Raw genomic sequence first — 22,204 nt, 5'->3', positions numbered from 1 at the left:
TTTACTCTTTTTGTTGTTGTTCGCTTGCATTTTGTTTTCTTACTCATTTTCTTCCTTTTTTGATCTGATTTTTCTTGTGCAGCAAGAGAATCGTATAGATAGATTTACATATATTGGAAAAAAGAGAAAAGAGTCATAAGAGACATCTTAGCCATATTCCTCTTAGCCTTGATTGGAGGAAGTTCGTTGCTCGATTCTTTCACTAAGGTAAAACATGGATTACATGTAACGATATCATAGATGGCACATTCCCCACATAATAAATGATTACAACAGCCACAAATCTCTACATTTCTCCAAGTCTTCTTAAACCTTATTCTTTCTCATGCACTCTACAGTCCAGTAGCCTCAACTTTCCTGCTGTATTTCCACCCAAGACGTTCCATCTCCGGACTCCAGGCCTTGGCTCTGGTTGGGACTGCCGCCAAGAATGCTCGCCCTCCTCATCTCTAACTCCTTGGCTTCCTGACAATCTTCTAGGCTCCCCCCCCCCATCATCTAAATCCCATCTTCTAGAGGAAGCCTTTCCCCATCTTCTTCTATGCTAACGCCTTCCCTCCATTGGGTATCTCCATTTCTTTACTTTATTTTGATTGTGTACAATTGTTTCTATGTGGTCTAGTTCATCAAATATGGTTTCCTTCTCTTAGTCTATTCAAAACCCTAATGACTTCAGGGAGAAGTCCTTCCTATGACGATCAGTCCGCTCCCTTAAAAATAATGTAAAAAGGTTTAAATTGATAGTCTAAGACAGATATGGGTTCTGCATTCAGATCAAAACAAAGACTTCAGAATAAAGAACTATCAATATTATTTTCTAACAGGTGTCTAAAGGGATGTGTTGGTGGGGCCGTGGAATAGGTCAACATCTAGTTGGTTTTCAGTGCAGAACATAGGCCTTGAATTCCAGAAGTCCTGAGTTCAAATCCTACCTGAGATACTTATTGGCTTTGTGAATCTGGGTGAATTACTTAACTTCTCCCTGCCTTAATTTTCTGATTTGAAAAATGGGGATCATTTTATAGTAGCACTCACTTCACGTGGCTGTTGTGAAGATCCAACGAGAACATACGTCAGGTGCTTTGTAAATATTTGTTATTGTTCTGAAAAGCAATTTGGAAATATACGCGTACCCCAAATCACTAAACTGTGTATGCCCTTTGACCCAGTGATATTCCTACTAGGCTTTTAGTTCAACGAGATCAAAGAAAGAGGAAAAGGACTCATAAGAACAAAAATATTTGAGCAGCTCTCCTTGGAGTGGCAAAGAACAGGAAACTAAGGGGGTAGTCACCCATTGGGCAATGGCTGAACAAGTGTGGAAGATGAATGAAGTGAACTATTATTGCATCATCAGAATTGACAAAATGCTAAATTTCAGAGGAAAGTGGGAAGACCCCCAAGAACTGATGCGGAGCATGCACAGTAAGCAGAACCCGGAGAACAGTTTGCACAATGACATCAGCATTCTGAAGGAAATCTACTTGGAAAGACTAAGAGATTCTGACCAACCCAATGACCAACCATGATTTCAGAGAGCACGGATAAAGCAGACTGCCCACACAGGAAGTGTGCAGATAGCAGCCTTTTGTCATAGAACACGGCTTCTGACCACAACTCCGAATGAGGCATAATGAATTTCACATGTAGACACTGTCAGAAGCTGCTTGGTCAAGCTCTCGTTCTGTGAATTATTCCCCCGAGCCCGGGAAAAACAATAAAGAGCTTGTAATGATGAGGGAAGCCACTGAGTAACTTGGTGAGGTTCCCCTTCCTCTCCCCTCTCCCGCCCCGGCCGACTGTGAGAGATTATAAAACATGAATTTTTTCTTAAAGGTCTCTCCCACACTGACATCTTTTGGTTGTTGACAAAGGCTCGGGAAGATGGATTCATTGGAGGAGCTGCCCTCTCCGTCATCATCCTAGTCATTGTCTCTAGAAGGTCCGTCTGTGAAATGGCTCACCCTTTCTTTCCCCTCTCCCATACTAGGCCCTGGACTAGGATTTCCATAATATCATGTAGCAAGAAGGGGAAGGAATGGGGATTTCCTCATCCAGGAATGGAAAATGTAGGAGAAGCAATTGCTAAGTGGCCTTCAATGACCCAGATGCCCTGAGGGGGCAAGTTTTTGGCCTTCCAATTCCTTTTTCTGATTTTTCCTTTTCTTTTTCTCAGAGACCAGTGATCTAGAAAACAGATGTTTGCAATCTTAGGATTGACTTCATGGGTAAACTGATGTGGCAACTCTTCTGGGATCATGTTCCTTACTCACATTGGACCGGAAGTGTAGACTCTGGTGGAGGAAGAACTACTTTTCCCTCCAGAATCCCAGGGGCAATTTTGAGGGTCTCTAGTGCTATTGCCCCTAAATCCACATCTCATATATTTCCTAATATCAATCAACTAGTCAATATTGATTAGTTTTTATAAAGGGATATTCACCGAGAAGATACGGCAAAGACAAGTCACAACAAATATTAATTCTCTGTTCTAGGGCTGTCTTCCCCCTTCTGCTCTCACTCGGGGGAGTGTGGGGTCACACTTAAAGCTGAAAAGTGATGAGACACTTGGGCAGAAGTACAATGAGGATGGCTCCTGGGAATCCTTCCTTCCTGGAGTCTCCATGGTCTGACTTTGGGACCCATTGCTGGTGACTGATGTTCCTTCCTTGCTCTGTAAGTCAGTCAGTAACCATCTATTATTTAGGCCCTGTGCTAAGCTTTGGAGATACAGAGAAAGGCAATTGATAGTCCTTGACCCCAAGGAGCTCACAGTCTACTGGGGAAGAGAAATACAAACAAAAGGGGAGTACGCAGGAGCTCAGCTGTTGGTCCCTGTCTCAGCTGGGCCGGGTTAAGCAGATTCCCGGCTTTTTGTTTTGTTTTCTCACCTAAGAGACTCATCTGTTGTGGATACCAAGTCTGGTTGCTGGGGGAGGGGGGTCCTCTGATGGCTCTGGTGGATCTCCTGGTTTTACTTATTTCTTTGGCACTTCTAGCTTCAGACACTCAAGTCACCCAAGATCGGGAAAGTCTAACGCAAAAGCCCTAGAAGCAGCATGTGTTCCCGGACACATGGCAACAGGTCAGAGAATATGGGTTTCCACCGCTCCTCCCCAATGCAGCGACTCACTTGGAAACCATGAGGAAAGAGATAAAGGGGCCACTTTCTTGATTTTGCAAATCGCGGCTCAGATTCTGCTAAATCAGCCATCGGCGCTTCCGATGTCTCGGCCAATCAGACTTGGTTCGTAAGTTATCACAGACCAATTTTGAAAGTACTGGGTTAATTTAGTGGCAAACAGAGAATACTGTGTACGTGCCATATAACCCACAAGGAAGAGCAAATCGGAATAGAATTCCTTGGCCCAACACACTGAATTCACAAGGTTCTGGGTTCAAGAGTCAGGCGCTGGCTGCCCAGTTTGAGAACATTCCCATGAATGCGTGCTTCTCACAGGAAAAGCTCAAGGATTAAGACTGTGACGCGAGGGGCCGGGAGAGCCGGACCTTGCCAGCCCCCCATGGCATTACTGGGAGGTTCTGGGACGGGCGCTGTGAATGGCAGGCCCACAATGAATGGGGACTATTTGTTCAGCTGTTCCACAAAGGAGCTTTAGGCTCAGAATGGGTGCAAGGTGGGGAGGGGGCAGGCGGCTAGCAGGCAACCGGAGCATCTCATGTTTCCCAATTTGTCCGTGCTTGCCTGCGAGTCCTTTGTATCGGAGGGATTTTCAGGGGTGGCTTAAATAAAGGCCATCCTGCACCTGATACCTTTATAACACCCTGCAGTACATGCCTCCACTTTCTTTCCTCTCTCTCTTCTTAACCCCTTGCAAGCTGGCTTCCCACTTTCTCATCCAACCAAAATTGCTCCCTCCAAAGTTCCCAGTGATCTCTTACTTGCCAAATCCAGTGGTCTTTTCTCCATCCTCGTTTCTCTGAACCTCTCTTCAACCTTTGACACTGTGGATCACTTTTTCTTAATACTCTTTCTTTCTTTCTTTCTTCCTTCCTTCCTTCCTTCCTTCCTTTTTTTTTTTTTTTTTTTTTTTGCTGAGGTAATTAGGGTTAAGTGACTTGCCCAGGGTCACACAACTAGGAAGGGTTAAGTGAGGACAGATTTGAACTCAGGTCCTTCTAACTTCAGGGCTGGTGCTCTATCCACTGTGCTACCTAGGTGCCCCTAATATTCTCCTTTTTATGGATTTTCAGGATATTACTCTCTCCTGGTTCTCCTCCTCTGCTGGATCTGCTGGATCCTCCTCCAGATCATGCCCTCCATCCATAAGTGTCCCTCGGGGTCCTCTTCTCTTTCTCCTCTATGCTACTCCAGTAGCAGCCATGGATTCAATTACCATTCCTATGTTGACAATTCTCACATTTACCTCTTCTGTCCCAGTCTCTCTGCTGACTCCCCTCTCGTATCTCCGACTGTCCCAGAACTGGGCCAAAGGAAGCTAGGTCCCAGGAGGGTTCTGATGAAGCTGAATACTTTTTAATGCATAAAATAAAATGTATAGAATCACAAAAGAAACTAATTATATTGAAATATAGTTATCAAAATATTTAAAAAAACATATTCACAGACTTTGAGACTTTGAGTGAGAGAGAAATTCAGAAAGATGGGAATTTTAAACATTACACTTGTGAGTCAATAAAATAGCAATCAGCAAAGCAAGTAGGAGCGAAATAAACTGGCTCAGATGGAAACTCAATTATAACTTGTGGAATCGTTTGGGCAAAGACCAAGAGCTTTTACACCAAATTACAGCACTAATCAAAAATTACATTAAAGATAATGGCGGTATCATCGGCAATTCTAGAGGCAAATTTGTCTTCCTGAAGGCTTATTTTAATGATCGCAGAAAAGAGACGGTTGTTGCTAAAAAAAAAAAAAAAAAAAAAAAAAAAAAAAAAAACTACTGGAAATTGGATAAATTAGTATTTTCAAAGCCAGTACAAAGCCAAAAAAAAATATGCCTGTATCATGTAGGCTTATCTCTCCTAGTCACACACAAGGACCCAGGAGATGGCGCTCCACATATTCCAGGTACTCTAAAAGTCCACTCAGACATAGATTGCGAGCCCCCACTGATGTATCTACTTTACTAGTCTCCCAGAAGACACAATGAATTCAAAGCAAAGGCATTTAATAAAATGCTAAGAAAAGTAGAAATAAACAGATCGCTGTGATGACTGAATTAGCCCCCTGGATACCTTAGAATCAGCCAGAGTCAGGATAAGCAAAAGTTCTTGGTCTTTATTCTTGATCTTTAGGGGGAGAAGTGAACAGAATAGACGCAGGACCTTCTTTCTCTTCCTCTACTGTCAAAATGACCCTGGCTAGTCTTACTCCACCCCCTGGTCCTTCCCACAATTCTCTATATACACCAACAGATCAAGCCAGCACAGAATAGTGGGAAGGGCCATTTTCCAAGTATATAGAGTATTGTCCAATCGGTAGTTAGCCTTAAGTGCTCGGTTGTCCTACTTCACACATCAACTCAGAGTTTCAGCCCTTTACAGATTGTCTGTAAAATCTGACTTATAATCTGACACGTATACATTAATGGAAAGAATAAACACATAAAGGCAACATATGTGGAGAGGCAGAAGTTAGGGAATTCACATGGTCAGGGCTTTGGCAGGAACACACTCAGGCAGGGAACACATTAGGGACTATTTGTGGTTGAGTTTATACCTGCAGCAGCACCTACAAAACAATGTGCTTGTCCCTCTCTTTATCCCATTATTGTATGAGAGGAAATGAACATTTATTAGACACCGATACAGGCAATAGCTCGGTGTTTAATTTATTTAAGATCACAAAACAATGAGGAAGGAATTCATTGGATAATAAAGACAATGGAAAAAATGTAGTTTTGTCAAAAAATGGGTTAGACCTACATCCCCCTCAGCACAGCACAATAAAACACAAATGGATCAGAGAGGACTTGGGGAAGGGAGACAGAAGTATTAGAAAGGCTCTCATGTGGAAGAGGGAGGAAACTTGTTTTTGTTGTCAAAGCCCAAAGCCGGGATCAATCAGGAGAAGTGGCAAAAGGGCAGATTTAATAATAGAGCATTTATACAGGGCCAGTTAAGTGGCACAGTGTATATAGATCACCAGCTCTGGAGTCAGGAGTTCAAATCTAGCCTCAGATACTTACTGGCTATGTGACCCTGGGCATGTCACTTAACCCTGTTTACCTCAGTTTCCTCATTTGTAAAATGAACTGGAGAAGGAAATGGCAAACCTGCTATAGTATCTCTGCCAAGAGAACTCCACATGGGGTCATTAAGAGTAGGATATGACTGAAAAGACTCAACAATGACAGTTCTACAGTATTTTAAGGTTTTCAGAGATTTACAAATCTCATTTTATCCTCATGACAATTCTGAGAAACCTATAATCACCCCACTTAACAGATGAGGAAACTGAGGCAGATGGAGGTTAAATATCTTGTCCAAGGTCACACAACTAGTAAATATCTGAGGCTGGATTTAAACTCAGGTTTTCCTGACCCTAGGCCCTCTAATCCACTGAAGTTATCTTATATAAGAAAAAAAGTTATTAAAGAATTGAAGACCAAACAACCAAAAGTAGAATGGGCTGCCGGGGGGGGGGGGGGGGGGGATGGGAAGTTCTTCTAGGTCTCTAAACAAAGCCTGGGGCAAATGTTCCCCATTATCTTCCATATCCAAATGTGATACAGATCGAAAAACCTGTGGAAAAAACAGAATACTAAAGAGAAAATTATAGACAAATTTCCCTAATGAATGCAGATCTAAAGTGTTAAAGAAAGTGTTCTCTGGCAGAACATTTCAAAATGTATTCATCATGACCTTGTAGGATTGCCGCTAGATACACATTATCGGAAAAACTATCAAGATAAGGCAGCATCTCAGCTTAGCGAATTTTAGGCAAGCCACTACTATTTGTCTGGGTGAAAGGAGGAGATCAGATTAGGGGACTTTTATGGTCCTTTCTAGTTCTGTGATACTGTGCAAGTACAAAAAAAAAACAAAAAAAAAAAAAAAAAAAAAAAAAAAAAAAAAAAAGACAATCTAACTCTCTACGTGATTATTTAAGAGGGAGGATTTCTCCCCTTTAACCCCAATGACTATAATTAACAAGATATGTTAACAGATGAGAACATCTCTTTGAGTTACAGAATCAATCTAATACGGAAATCGTGGTTGAGCAATTCCCAGACACCTCTATGGAATCAATCAATAGAAGGAATTGATTAGGTACAGAACATCCTGGTTAATTAGGTTAGGAAGGTGTGAAGGGCACTGAGCCATGGGATGAAAGGGTCATAAAATCCTTGGGATTTGTGGAAAGAATTAGCCACAATTCTGGGCCAGCAGAGGGGATTCCATTCCAACAATCACTTTGGAAAAGCTTTGAGGAGGCAGATTATTCTGTGTCCTTCAACAGGGAGTCGGGGTGGACAGAGCCCAGAGGGAGTGTCACAATCCACCCCCTCCCCATCTCCGTCCTCCATCATCCACCACCGGACCAGTGACAAACAATGAATCCAGCCAGGAGCTGGACAAGGGATGGCAGTTTCAGAGAGTGTGACTTCTCTGGGGTAGAGCCAATTGCAGCTTTCAGATGTCCAAGGGCTGAAGCCTTCTAAGCTTCTCTTGGGGGGATTTCAGGAGGATTCTGGGAAGGGAGGAAAGGACTTCCAATCTACCAGGAGATGTGAATGATCCCTTGCTCCATCTGCTGTCTAAGCTTGAGTCCACTCTCCCTTGGGTTCTATGGATTTGTACAAAGGTGTATCCCAGACTTTGGGGGAGTCAATACTTTGTACCAACTATTCTTCTAGGCCACCTTATAAGTACTTCTAACTAAAAGCTAATGAATTTCAGTTGCCTAATTGATATGCACTGAATAATCAATGGGAAACTCAGTGGCAGAGGCTTACAAGTGACAGCATTAGAAAACCCCCAACCCCTCAGTTACCCCTAGTTCCCTGAACTAGAGTTGCCTTCTGGGGACACAACCAAGTAGGGAATGAGGGAGTTACCTTGGAAAAGTAGCTAAAATGACACCATTATATTTTTAGGCTTTCATTATAAAAAGAGTTAAAAGAATATGTTTAGAGGGATTTTTCTCCAACATGATAAAAGACATCTGCTTAAAATCAGGAGCAGACATGACATATGAGGGCAGAAGGTCAAAAGCATTCCCATCTTTCCCTTTTTTCAATTTCTCTTTCCTTGTAGAGCAACAGCACTATACATATATACCACTTGTTAGTTCTTATCCCATTGGAAATGGAAATTGAACTTGAGTTTTTTTTTTTCCTGAGGCAATTGGGGTTAAGTGACTTGCCCAGGGTCATACAACTAGGAAGGAACTTGAGGTTTTTTGTTTACACACACACACACCCACACAAACACCCACCCACACACATTTATTTTCCTTTTACAAATAAAACCAATTTTTACATAAAGCTTTGGAGTTTCAGATTCTCTTCCTTCCTCCCTCCCCACTGCCCTGTCCCCAGTTGAGAAGACATTTGTGAAGTTATACAAAACATGACCTTGAATTTATTCAAAGTGTTCTGCGTAGCATCTCTCACGTGAACTAGCAAATTCAGGTTCAAACGACTCTATGGAACCACATGCATTCAAAACCACAGGTAACCCTGAAAGCCCTTAAATTAGTAATGAGTACATAAGCGCTTAATAGATAAGTAATTAGTAAGGGCATATTAATGTCTACCATTTCTCCAGCCAGAGGACATCATTAATTCAAAGCAAAAGCATTTGAGGAAATAGCACAGAATGAAAACGAACAGTAATCCCTTTATAAATGAAGAATGCCTTTTCCCACAAATCCACACATGGTTGAGAGAGAGGAAGTTGAGACCACACGTAGAGACCACACATAAGAAGTATGGACCCTGGAAATAGTTGTGACTGTGACACCTTCCGGTGATACCCTCAGGCTGTTCTTACTGGACCTGCTTCCGTCTCTCTGCACATATTGATCCTATATAGTCTCGAATTCCCAGGGGTCTCATGGTGATGAATGAGTAGTTCTTCTCCCCCGGCTCTCGCTGGCTCTATGGTGGTAGTTGTATATTCTAGAAGCTGCCCATGTCGTCTCTGCTGAACACGACTCCATCGTATTCTCTTCTCAGTTTATTTCCAGAGCCGACCGAGCCATCTTGGTCTCAGTCTGCTAGGGTATAGTCGTCACAACTTCTTTCTCATAAGAGCAGCCTAATATTTTGTTTGTTTGTTTGGGATTTGTCATAGACATGACACTGAGTTTGTAGACAAAAAAAGCTGAAACTTTTTTTTTTCGAAATATTATCGGAGTGAAGATGAAGTCCTATATTCTAGATAGCTCTTTGACTTTGGGTTAGATATTTCCAAGACTCTCTTTTGCTTAGCATGTGAACAAATTTTAGCCCATACAAAAGGTGAGCCGAGGAAGTAAGGTCATTGTCCTCCACTCACCAAGCCTGCCTTCCCCTTTTTACTTTGCATATCTATCAGGATCAAGACTAATAGCTTTTAGCCTTTATTTTGGGTAGCAAAAACCCAAACATTTCCTATTTCTGTATATACATCGGATCTATTTCGTTTTTTTGTCTCTCTTGATAAGAGAGCCTAGCACAGTGCCTGATACATTCTGAAGGCCTAACAAACACTGGTTGATGGGAATGACTTAGCTATTCTTAGCAATACAATGATCCAAGACAATTCTGAAAAACTCATGAGGAAATAATTCTAGCTACTCCCAGAGAAAGAACTGATGGAGTTTGAGTGAAAACCAGACTTTTATTTGTTCTTTGTTTCTTTGCTCCTTTCTTTCTTTTTCATTTGTGTGTATTTTTTTTTCCACAACAGGCTAATATAGAAATGTTTTGCATTATGACTTGTGTATAATCTACATCAAATTTCTTGCTTTCTCAAGGAAGGAGAGAATTTGGAAAACAAATTTTTAAAAAAATCAATGTTAAAATTGCTTTTTCATGTAATTGGAAGAAAATAGAATATAAAAATGAATGCTTGTTGAAAGAATGGATACACAATATCTCAGATCACTACCATCATTTTCATTTGATATGGTATTTAAGATGCTGACAATTGCAAAAACACAGGGATAAGATATCCAAGGAATGAACATTGGAAAAGAAGAAGTCAAATTGTCATTACTAGCAAGTGACATGATTGTATACTTAGAAAATTGAACCATGTCAACCAAAAAGTAACTTGAGAGTTAGCAAATTTGTAGCATAAAAGAGTAACCACAAGGATTACTCATTCGACTTCCTAGTAATAAAGAAGATATAAATAAATCTCATTTATCATAAGAAAACCCATTAAATATTTGGGTGTTAAATAAAAAAATGCATAACTTTTATTCAGAAAATCTAAAAATATTAATGACTAAGGAAAGGAAGACCATAATCATTAACAAGACATGCATGGATTCATGTACTTTGAATTAATGTAGAAAAAAATGAGTGATTACAGTGAATTTAATATTGATATTTAATAAAACGTCAATTGGGATGCCAATGGGTTGGTCTGTCAAGTCAGAGAAAATCACAATTTAATTTATATTGAAAAACAAAGGGAGGAGAATATTAATGGCATATTGGGTAAAAGGTTAATTTCCATTCTCAGACTTTAAACATAGAGCAAAGTGGTTATCCCCAAAATTATCTGGTTTTATATAAGGAAATAGGGAAATTAAGAGATCAGAAGCTTGGAAATTCAGGTGGGCTTATCCTCCAATCAGTATAGAGTCCTTCTTACATCCTTTCATCAAATGTTCTAATTTCGACCATTATTGCCTTTGGGAAGCTTTTGATTAATTTAGTCTCTAATCAGGCTTTCTAGAAATATCCCACTTCCACTTCTTCTTGCTTTATTCAACTGAAGAAGCATTTATTAAGCATCTACTGTGTGCAAGTCTATGCTGAACACAGAATATAAACATAAAGCAATAAACAGTTCTCAATGAGCTTATATCCTACTAAGACAAATAACAATTATATAAATAAAAACAAGAATATTAGAAGGAAGAGAGAGAATACTGACGATGACAGGGACAGAAAAGGCTTCTTTAAGAAATAGACCTGAGGGGCAACTAGGTAGAGCAGTAGATAGAGCACCAGCCCTGAATTCAGGAGGACCTGAGTTCAAATTTGATCTCAGACAACATTTCCTGGATGTGTGATCCTGGGCAAGTCACTTAACCCAAGTTGCCTCAGGGGAAAAAAAAAGTACCCGATATTGAATCAAATTCAAACACAAATTGGTATTAGTCATGGAAAATATCACCTCAAGAAAGGTTTCATTATCCAATACTATTTATTTCTTTGTTTCTCCAGTACTTAACACAGTATTTATCGGCTGTTGATGATAACAATATATAGGGTTAGCAATGTGATGGAAAACAGTTTTAGGGGTACATCTCACACCATATGCCAGAATGAATATCTAATATATATATATGTATATATATATATATATATATATATATTGAATGTAATATATACTAAAAATTATTTATGAATGTCAATTGTGAGAGTAAAATAACTTTATTAAGTAATAGAATCATTAGGGATAAAAAAATATTCAACAAAAGCATTAGGATAAAGAAAAAGGGAAAGAACAGATAGGAAAATGTTTATGGTGAATATGTTATATAAAAATTCACCATCTGAAACGTATAAGTATACCACTCCCTCTTGGCCATCTTCCTTGCTGAACACTCATAGGTTTGCAGGCTGTATCCTTAGAGGGTAAGTGCTCTCACAGGTTCAAGATACACTGTGTGTATATCAACTCTTAAAACTAATTCCCAAGTACCCATTGGTGAACTTACTTTTCATAGTCAGTCAGTAGGCATAATTAGCTTAAACTAAAGGCATTATTATGAAGGCATAGTATAACTGGCTACAAACGTTGTCTCATAAACCTGGGGTACACCTGCAATACAAATATACTGTGGCCATGAAGTGAGATGCACACAAAGAAACACTTGTGGCCAAGCCAACTTATGTCTCTGAGACAGTAAGGCCCCGCTGTCCTTTCTCTGCTTATGGTGTCCTCAAGCCCCTGGACTCAGCATTTCTGATATTTGGGTCACTTATCTGGGATCCTTGGGTTTCTCTTGACTCTAAACTCTCTCTCTTGAATCCCTATTTGCAGTATTTTTTGGGCTGCTGGGGTCACACTTAGTCTTGCCTCTGCCTTCCTGTGTCTATATCTCTGCTCCTTGTGGGATATGGTGTCTCTTAATGGTGTTTCCTTCCCCCCAAGACCCCCATTTAAATAATTTTATTAAAGGGCAATAAGTTTGGTTTATTCTCATAACAATGTCTAAGTATACAAAACTTAACTTTCCAAGACATTTAAACTACCTATTACAGAAGTGTAAATATACATTATTTACCATTTACTCATCAATGGCAAATCAGTGAACCACAGCTAGTGTATTTCTTATAAACTTACTGTCTCAGTAAATAAACTGATGATGTATGTGAGGTTCAGTACCAGATGATGAGATTGATGTTCAGGGACCAACTGATGAAATTTAGGAGAGCAACTGGCACCAAATGTTGGGGTTCGGTCACGTGAAGAATTCACAATGGCCGTTCTCTTTGGCAAAAGGTAGGTTTATTTATGAGAAAGGGTTACAGACAAAATGAAAAAATACAATATGTATAAATACATATTTATATAAATAAATATATATATATAAATACCAATAGAATGGTAAATATGAAATAGATTTGGGAGAGCATACAATTTGTAAAGAAAGGGGTTTTGCCATTTTGGAGAGTAGTTTGGAACTATGCTCAAAAAGTTATCAAACTGTGCATACCCTTTGATCCAGCAGTGTTGCTACTGGGATTATATCCCAAAGAGATTATAAAGAAGGGAAGGGGACCTGTGTGTGCATGAATGTTTGTGGCAGCCCTTTTTGTAGTGGCTAAAAACTGGAAACTGAATGGATGTCCATCGGTTGGAGAATGGCTGAATAAATTGTGGTATATGAATATTATGGAATATTACTGTTCTGTAAGAAATGACCAACAGGATGAGTTCAGAAAGGCCTAGAGAGACTGACACGAACTGATGCTGAGTGAAACGAGCAGGGCCAAGAGATCATTATATACTTCAACAACAATACTAGATGATGACCAGTTCTGATGGACCTGGCCATCCTCAGCAACGAGATCAACCAAATCATTTCCAATGGAGCAGTAATGAACTGAACTAGCTATACCCAGAAAAAGAACTCTGGGAGATGACTAAAAACCATTACATTGAATTCCCAATCCCTATATTTATGCCCACCTGCATTTTTGATTTCCTTCACAAGCTAATTGTACAATATTTCAGAGTCTGATTCTTTTTGTACAGCAAAATAATGTTTTGGTCAGGTATACTTATTGTGTATCTAATTTATATTTTAATGTATTTAACATCTACTGGTCATCCTGCCATCTAGGGGAGGCAGTGGGGGGGGGGGGAAGAGGTGAAAAATTGGAACAAGAGGTTTGGCAATTGTTAATGCTGTAAAGTTACCCATGCATATATCCTGTAAATAAAAGGCTATTAAATAAAAAAAAAAAAAAAGAAAGGGGTTTTAACAATTAACTATGGAAAAAAAAAACAAGTTCTTCAGTGGAACTCAGAATCAGAAGAAAGGGAATAGTCCATGAGGTGGGAGTGTAAGTGGCAGGCTAAATCCTAAGAGGGATTTAGCACCCTAAAATACTTAATTATCTACAAGAAGGAGAAAGACACCATGAGGGGAGTAAGACAGGACTAGGCAGTATCCTATGGCAGGCTAACCTAAAAGGGATGCAGCAAAGATGGCTTGATCCAAGGACAGGTTTATAGAGAAAATTTAATCTTAACGGTTTGACATCTGATTGGTTCCAGGAAGGTGGAGTTACCCACCTTCCACTAGCCACCTACCACTCCACAGAGGGTGGGCCTGGAAGGTTAATCTGGCCCCCATCGATGCCCTTCCCTGCTCACCTCAGGGAGCAATCTCTTCAGTACTTCAGACCTTCTCTGCCAACCCTACCCAGTGAGCCAGGACCTCATCATATGTATACTATCATTGGATGCTATATAAGATATCATGGTTGATAGAGTTTGGAAAGAGAAAAATCCCCCCTCCCCACCATCCTTTGGTAAAGACTCCTGATTAATACTGACAAAGTTGGCTTTAGCCTCAAACTATGCCCCAGTTGTACCTCAGCTGTCTCCAAGACTGACAGATTTAACTTTTTAAAGGTTTCCAAGGGTATGGCCAAATGGTCAACAGCCTTTTCAATTTCATTAGGGAAACTGTCTCACATTTTTAGACGTGTCTTTATACCTCGTTTAAAAAAATATTAACTCTCTGTCTCTCTGTGATCTGTCCCCTGACCTTCTGTGATTACATCAACAAAGCTGGGGGAGATAAAACTATTCCCTTCCTCTTCCCCCAGGAGGAACTGTCATAGATATCCAAAGGCAACATCAAAGGATAAGCAAAAATTGAATTTATCCAACAGGAAATTTGGATTGTTAATAATGACTTGAAAATCTCTTAGCTTCAGTGATAATCAAAAAGGCAAAAATTAAAACAATGCTTATTATACTAATTCCCATCTATCAATCAAATCAATCAATCAAAAGAATTTATTTATTAAGTCCCCACTATGTTCCAGGCACTGATCGATCTCTGCCTTCAGGGAGCTTACATCCTATGAGTCCTATTGTTGTTTAATAGATAAAAAATTATCTCCCTTCCACAACTGCCATAATAATAGCATCCTTTGAAATAAACATCCTTTTAAAACCAATTTCAAAAATCTATATTATAGTGGGGATTCTTTCTGGTACATGGTATGAGATTTAGGTAACTCTATTTCCCACCATGTTGCTGACCGTTTTCCCCATATGTAGTTATTAGTCAATAGGCGACAAACATTTACTAAGCAGACACTGTGCTAAATACTGGAGATGCAAAGAAATAAATACTATTAGTTAATGAATCCTTTCTTGAATTGATATTTTTTTAAACTGTCAAACACTGATCTTGTGTGTGTATATGTGTGTGTGATTCAAAAACTGAGCAGCAGTACTTTAGCTTCTTCCCAGTCTCATTCCTGTTGCTACTTTTTAAACAGTGTTAATGAGTGTACTTGTACGAGTATATACAGAATAAATACAAAATAAATATCTTTACATATTTATTTATTTATTAAAGCTTTTTATTTTTCAAAACATATCCATGGATAATTCTTCGACATCAATCCTTGCAAAACCTTGTGTTCCAATCCCCCCATTCCCTCACCCGTTCCCCTAGATGACAACTAGTACAATATATATTAAATATAATACAATATATATTACATCCAATATATGTATACATACTTATACAATAAAATACATATATTTAAAAGCAAAAGTAATCGAAAACAACAAAACTCAGTGCCAGTGAGGTTCAAGAGGAAAAGCTACACTCATTCATGGTTGGTGGAATTGCAAAAAGTAGGGAAATTTTTTTTTTTAGATAATGATTTGGTAGCACCGTGCAAAAATTCCAAAAATAATGGTGTGCTTTGGCTCAATCTTCTGCCGTTGGGAATGTACCCTGAGAGAATTGTCAAAAAGGGGAGGAAAGGAGCTATTAATTCCAAGATATTTATAGCTGGCCAAAGATATTTATAGCTGGTAGTTTGTAATCAGGAAACTGGGGAAAGGCAACAGAAATCTACAGCAGTGGGGGAATGGTGAAATAGATTGGCCCTGCCTTCTTGTAATGGAACACAATTAAGATTGATAAGCATGAAGGCTTTAAAGAAATCTGGAAAGTTCTTGATGTAATGACTCAAATTGAAAAAAAAAATCCAGAGATAATGAACGTCATCCTAGAAGGGAAAATTCAGAAATTAGGGGACATCTAAGCAAAGAAAACAGCGATCCAAGAGCGAGGCTCACTGGTTGCTGTTGTGGGCATTTTAAGGGCTGAAATTCATTAAGTCAAATGTAAATATTTGCAAAGTGGCCTTTACTGATGTTTAAATCATCAATGGAAATTTTTTTTTTCTTTTAGAAGAAAGGTTTCATTACCTCAAACCAAAACATTGCAGGGTGACTCAGCTCCCCGGGTGTGGTCCTCATCTCTCCCCCCACCCCCCAGCCCTCCCCTTTCCCTCCTCCTCGCTGCCCCAGGCACAAAATGCTCTCTCTTTGCATCTGGTGGGAAATCACCTTCTTTGTGTATTCTGTTACCTGGGGCAGAATCAGGATTGGTCAGGTGTGTGAGTGTGTGTGTGTGTGTGTGTGTGTGTGTGTGTGTTGGGGGGCACACGGTGTCTGCCTCTCACCTCACAGAGGCTGCTGATTTCTTTTCTGGAACTTCCTTCTACCCCATTTTCATATCCCTGAAAGTTAGCCCTGAGGAAACCAGATCAGGAACGTTAGAATACCCAGGAGAGAAGCTGCTAGAACACAGGACGTTGGAACAGAAGGGCTTTGAATGTTGGTGACATTCATAAGAGACATCCTTGGAGCCCAAACCTGGCCCCATTCCAGGGGAGTACCAGAGTGGAGAAGAGACTTGCTCAGAATCATCCAATCCTAGAACTGAAGAGTCTCAGAATCTCCAAAGCTCCATCCAGTGGAGTTTGTTCCTGAACAGGAACTCCCTGACTTGCAATGGGCTCATCCAGTTCCTGCTCAAAGACCTCCCAGGAGGGGTACCTATTTGCTCTTGAGGCAGTGCTCTCATACTGGGACACATAAATGTTTGGGAGCTTGTTATTCACTCAAGCCCAGACTGGTCTTTTTGCAGTTTCCAACCAGTGCTCCCAAAAAACCACTGAGACAACCCTTTACTCACAGCATCCTTTGAAATAAACATCTTTTAAAAGTAATTTTCAAAAATGTATATTTGGAAATTCATTCTGTGATATGATGTGAGATTTAGGTAACCCTCTTTCCCAACCATTGCTGACCAATTTTCCCATATATAATTATTAGTCAATAAACATTTATTAAGCAAACATTGTACTGAGTACTGGAGAGGCAAATAAATAGGTAATGAATCCTTTCTTGAGTTGATATTTTTAATGACTGTCAAACACTCATTTTGTGTGCGTGTGTGTTTGATTCAATAACTGAGAACAATAGCATCTTAGCTTCCTCCCGCTCTCATCCCTGTTGCTATTTTTAAAACAATATAATGAATGTATTTCTCTGAGTACATACAGAATAATTAAAGAGAAAGATTGCCCCCGCCCCTGCCAATCTTCTATTCACCAGCTTAAACAGCTTAAACATCCCCGATTCTTCCAACTAAGCCTAATATAATGTGGACTTGAGATCCTTTACTATTCGGATTATACTCCAGATATTTCTCCAGTTCAATCAATATTTTTTCCAAAACATCAGGCCTAAAACCAAACACAGGGGTGGACAGCCAAAAAAAAAAAAAAAAAAAAAATTAAGTGCTTGTTTTGTGCAAGGTTCTGTGTAAAGCATCGGGGATAAGAAAAAAAAAAAAAAAAAAAAGACAATGCTTACTTTCCAAGAGCTTATAATCTAATGGGGGTGAAGGGGAGCAAGACATTTCTCCAGATGTGGTTTCAAGGGGCAGAGCCCAATCATCTCCCTATTCCTAGAAGCGATACCTCTCTTAATGAGACCTCAGATCTCATTGTGAATTTTCCGATGCCATGTTGCACTGTTGGCTCCTATCAAGATTGCAGGTTGTTAAAACTCACGGCTCTTTCTCAGATGAACAGCAAGCTAGCCACATTAATCCTCCCCGCCCCTGCCTTGTGAAAATGAGCTTTTGAACCCAAGCGGAAAAGTTTTCCTTTATTAAATATCATCTTAGATCTGGACCAATATTCGGCTCTGTTAAGATCTCTTTGGCTTTTAACTCTCTTTCAGAATCCTCTGAACTTTGCGTCATTTGCTAAATGTTTGATAAACATGTCATCAGTGTTTCCATCCAAACCACTAATAAAAAAGATGAAACTGTGTAAAACCCTGGGCCCCTCCACTGGGTACCTCATTCTGAGTTGCCATATAACTAGTCACTCTTTAGGAGTAACTCATTCAGATCTACCACATCATCTTGTCCATATTTCTCTCTATTTTCCACAAAACTAGCATGAAATGTCAAATTCTAAAATCTATCTACAGAAATCACATACAACGTTCTGCTGATATACCAGTCTACGGACCTCATCCAGAAAGGGAGATGAAGCTGGTTTGGCAGTACAAGCTCTTGGAGATGTCTCTGTTTCTTTTCTAGCTTTTCACAAACCATCCCTTTAACATTGCAATAAAAAAATTGTACCAGAGGGTGGCACAGTGGACACTTCCTAGCTGTGTGACCCTGGGCAAGTCACGTAACCCCAGGTACCTCAGGGGGAAAAAACGTTCCAGGAATCTAAGTTGAATTTATATGCATATAATTATTAGGCTTTCTTTTTCCTCTCTCTCTTGAAAATCAGAATAATAGTAGCCCTTTCTCTAATCATCTGTTACTTCTCCTTCTTTTTTTATGGTCTTTTATATATCACTGGTGGGGGCTTAACAATCACATCTGCTAGTTCTTTCTGGACCTTGGGATATAGTTCATTTGGATCTGGTGGCTTGAACTCATCAACAGAAGTTTGATATCCTCTAACTTAAACTAAGTATCATTAGTCCATTTCCATTTTGTCCTTTTTCTAATCCAAAGATCATTGAAAACCAGAGAAATGAGTAGAGATCTGTTTTTGCTCTGTTCTCTATTATTTTTGTCCTTTTGCTTTCTTTTATTCTCCTGTTTTCTCAACCTCAACCTAATTCTAGTTTCTCCCATCTCTAATGATTTCCCATTCATCCTGTCTTTAATTTCTTTATACATCGTTGTACTTTGTTTCTCCCATTAGATTGGGAGAAAGCTTATTAGATTATAAGCTTCTCAAGGGAAGGCGCCATCTTTTGCCTTTTTTTGTATCCCTACCATTTGGCACAGTGCCCAGCACTTAATAAATGACTATTTATCAATTGATTATTCTTTCTCTATCATTTTATCCTTATCAGTTTCAGCACATTTTGAAAATTAGTATTTCTGGCACACTTTTGGGGGGTTCAGTTTCATTATTCTCTATTTTATTGCTATCACATTTACTTTATTTTTCTGAATTGATATTCCCTTTTGTAAAAATAGAATTTAATTCTGGAACACGAACAGGAACCAGGTAACTACTTTCATCGTCCAATCTCCTTGGCTCGAGAAAAGACTCCAAATTCTTGGCATATAAATCAGTTTTCGGTAGCTGTACCTTCTCCGAGTTATAGCAGCCCAGGCCTAAAGTGACTGAGTGCTAGGAGGTTCACATTGAAGCTTGGGAGATCTGCTGCTGTGGGAGGCACTTTAGCCAAGCTGTGTTCAATAGGATATGTTTACAGTCCTGTTGCATAAAATGTTCTGCTGAGAGATCTTGAGTGCCCTTGAAGAAAGCAAATCCCTCTATCTAGCTCTATTTGTTTTTATATTAAAAACTCTCTCATAGTGATAAAGTTCTTCCTAGTTGCTTTTCATAAATTTTCTTTTTCTTTTTTTCTTTCTCTTTCTTTCTCTCTCTCTCTCTTCCTTGTTTAATAAATCTTGGGTTCAAAAGCTCATTTTCACAAGGCAGGGACAGGGAGGATTAATGTGGCTAGCTAGCTGTTCATCTGAGAAAGAGCCATGAGTTTTAACAACCTGAAATCTTGATACGAGCCAACAGTGCAACATGGCATCTTTTTCTTTCTTTCTTTCTTTCTTTCTTTCTTTCTTTCTTTCTTTCTTTCTTTCTTTCTTTCTTTCTTTCTTTCTTTCTTTCTTTCTTTCTTTCTTTCTTTCTTTCTTTCTCTCTCTCTCTCTCTCTTTTTTTTCTAGATGGCCCTTGCCAGTGGATGATCCCAGCCCGGGCTCTCCTCTGGGTAAAAAACTTCTTTCACAAAAGGCTGGATTTTCTCCTAGAAATCCAAGTGGGACAAGAAAGTTGAGAGAACCCCCAGTTAATTGGACTTATTCATAAATTCTCCCCATAATTTTTAAAGCACCTACAATGCTAATGATTCCAGCTTGACCCAAAGAAAAAAAGATCATTGCTTAGCTGAAGTTGGGCCACAGGAGATAAGGAAAGGTGTCATACATCTGACTCTTAGTGGGCTCAATGGGATCTCAACATGGATTTGAGTGACAAAAATCCATCCGTCCCCAGGTTTGCCCACTGGTCCGGTTTGACATTTTCTCAAACCACGTTCGTCTCTGGTTTGTCCATCAAAATGAACATCATTGTCTTTGGGAGGTTCTTCACTTGTGGAACTTGCTGTAGGAGTTAACCATGGGGCACAGTCTTTCCATCCTGTGACCCATGGGCACAGAATTTCCCTCTGAGACAACTTCAGGACTCCGGCATCTTCTACCTGATCTGTTTCCACAGAAAGGAGTGGAAGTCCTCCCGACCTTAGAAGGCTGACCCCTGGAATTTTCCAAAGGTTCCCCAGGTTCTCTGGCGGTGTTTTCCCACTGGAACGTGGGTTGAGTGTGTTCATTCTTCTCTTAAAGTCCCCTTATCCCCAGTGTAGTCATGCAGCATTCTGATGACTTTGGCGCCTTTGCTGTAGGATATCTCCTCATCTTGGGTAGGATGGCCCACGGTGCCTTCCAGAGAATGACTATTATCAAAAGCATCAAACTCTTGGGCTTCCATATAATCAGCAGAAGCAAAGTGAGCCCTGATAGCGTATTCTGGGAAGCCGTGATGTGTACACAGATACTCATTTCAGGAGACGTTTGTTGTTGTTCAGTCATGTCCAACTCTCTATGACCACATTTGGGGTTTGCTTGGCAAAGAAACTGGAGTGGTTTGCCATTTCCTTCTCCAGATCTTTTTAAGATGAGGAACTGGGGCAAACTGGGTTAAGTGACTCTTCCCCGGGTCGCATCGCTAGTGTCTGAGGCCATTTTTAAACTCAGGAAGAGGACACTTCCTGACCTCAAGCCCACCATTCTATCCACAGCCCAGTTCAGGAAGCAAGGTCTTCATTGAGCCAAAGATGAGTCCACCAATTTTAGTTGTGGAAACTAAGGCAGATTTGCCTAAAGTTACATACACTAGCAAGTGTTTGAGTCCAGATTTGTGCTCAGGCCTTTGTCCATGCTACCTTTTCATGTTTATATTTATATATATTCGTTGTTGTTGTTTGTTTGTTTGTTTTTGTTTTTTGCTGAGGGTAATTGGGATTAAGTGACTTGCCCAGAGTCATACAGCCAGGAAGTATTAAATGTCTGAGGTCAGATTTTAACTCAGGTCCTCCTGACTTCAGGGCAGGTGCTCTATCCACTGTACCACCCAGCTGCCCAGCTACCTTTTCACGTGAGGAGTGAAGGAGGAAAGGATGGCAGAAGGTATCGAGGTGATGTGAGATGAGGAAGAAGCTTATGATGAATGGCCTGAATTTTCTTCAGCCAAAAATGGGCAAGATTCTCAGCTGAGAGGATGAGGAACGGGAGCTCCCCGTGAGCTGTGAGGAGGGATGAGTTTGGGAACAGGCTCTGAGGAGAGGGGGGAGTGAATGGATTAGGGAAGGAATTGCCAAGTGGCAGTGAGAGCCCAGCTGAGGGTATAGAACATCTATTTGTCAGAGAGTGGGATGATCTTCTTCTGCTTAGTTTACATATGTAGTGGTGAAGATGACTGGGGACTGAGTGACCCAGGTCAAGTGGGAGTTTGAGATTGTCAGCACAGCTGGGGATGTGAACTACATTTGGATTATAAATATAGTGAATAGTTAGGGTTGGGAGGGTTAGAACAGGGGATGTCAGGGCTGGGAGGGGGCTTAGAACAGGGGATGTCAGGGTTGGGAGGGGCCTTAGAACAGGGGATGTCAGGGTTGGGAGGGGCCTTAGAACAGGGGATGTCAGGGTTGGGAGGGGCCTGAGAACAGGGGATGTCAGGGTTGGGAGGGGCCTTAGAACAGGGGATGTCAGGGTTGGGAGGGGCCTTAGAACAGGGGATGTCAGGGGGGAGGGGCCTGAGAACAGGGGATGTCAGGGTTGGGAGGGGCCTGAGAACAGGGGATGTCAGGGTTGGAACGGGCCTTAGAACAGGGGATGTCAGGGCTGGGAGGGGCCTTGGAACAGGGGATGTCA

Source organism: Sarcophilus harrisii, chromosome 1 (genome assembly GCF_902635505.1).
Source record: "Sarcophilus harrisii chromosome 1, mSarHar1.11, whole genome shotgun sequence".
Taxonomy (NCBI): Eukaryota; Metazoa; Chordata; class Mammalia; order Dasyuromorphia; family Dasyuridae; genus Sarcophilus; species Sarcophilus harrisii.
This window is presented reverse-complemented; position numbering follows the sequence as displayed.